A 1,349-nucleotide genomic window follows, 5' to 3' on the forward strand; every position below is an offset into this window, starting at 1 on the left:
GTTTCATTTCCAATCAGAAAATAATTCTTGGCAAGCCTACATGAGGATACAACTGAGTAGATACTATTCTTTAGCTCCTCAGGTGAATTTTGGTGGTAAAATTTCCTCTGTCAATTGAGAACAGTACCAGCTGGAAGGAAATAAACAAACAAACCATATACTTAAAATGTTGGACTCAAACTTTCCCCATGAGGGGAAATTATTTTTGGCATCCAGGAGGCCACAGTCGCATGATCTGTGCTCTGGTGTGCATCAACGGGCTCTCATTTGCCATGACTTCCCATTTCACCCTTGTCTTCTACATGCACTATTTAATTGATCTCATCTGTTACTATGGTTTAACGCCATCTATAGCAACTGTGAGATGTACATCTCCCTTTAATAACTAATGTTGAGCACCCGGCCTTTGGATCCATTTACAAGGTTGACAATGCTGATTGGTATTTATTTACAGACTCCTCAAATGTATTATGTCCAAGCTCATCTCTCTGTTTTCCCTATGAACATCTTCTTTTACTGAATCTTCCCCTTCTTAGTAGATTTATTTATTTAAATTAATTAAGTTTATTGGTGCACTATAGATACACATAATGGTCCCATTCATTAAGTAAATTTATTTTGTAAATAAAATTATTATTATGCCATTATTCCATATTTTCATTTCTCCCATATAATACATGACTATATCTTCCCAATTCCACTTAATTTGTTTTGAATGTGTCCACTTTTTCCTCCAAAATAAATTCATTTATTTTCCTTGAAATAAATAGAAATAGCCTTATTATAAGATAACATTTTCTTTTATATATCTTCCTATTCCCTTCATCACACAGCAAACATAATAATTTTTAAAATAATAATGTATTTATAGCTTATTAATAACTTCCTATGCATTTAGGATGAGAGAAACTGAAATACTTTTTCATGACTCTTGGGCTCATCAAGTGCAGTAGATTACTGCACTTTGTTCACTGTCTTGAAACTAATAAGATGTTTGATTTCATTTCTTTTTCTTAGGTGGTGACTATAAAAATAATATATTATGTTTTTAAAATATTTTTCTTTTTTAAAATCTGAAAACAAGGACAATATATACTAAATTCACAAATTCTACCATGAAAGAAAAAGTGTCAGGATGTATGTTTATATTAGAATGAAATAAGGAACATGTATGCTATGACCTCTGGTAACTGATCTATATATCCTCAAATTCTATAAACTATAATAAATATGATATTAACTGTTATAGACTTCTGTGTATACAATATTACTAATAATAAGTTTGGACAAAATTTATTTTTCCCCACATATATTGCTCCTTTCTCACTCATTTTTATTCATTAGTTTTT

The sequence above is a fragment of the Octodon degus genome, unplaced genomic scaffold (assembly GCF_000260255.1).
Source record: "Octodon degus isolate 3935 unplaced genomic scaffold, OctDeg1.0 scaffold00109, whole genome shotgun sequence".
NCBI lineage: Eukaryota > Metazoa > Chordata > Mammalia > Rodentia > Octodontidae > Octodon > Octodon degus.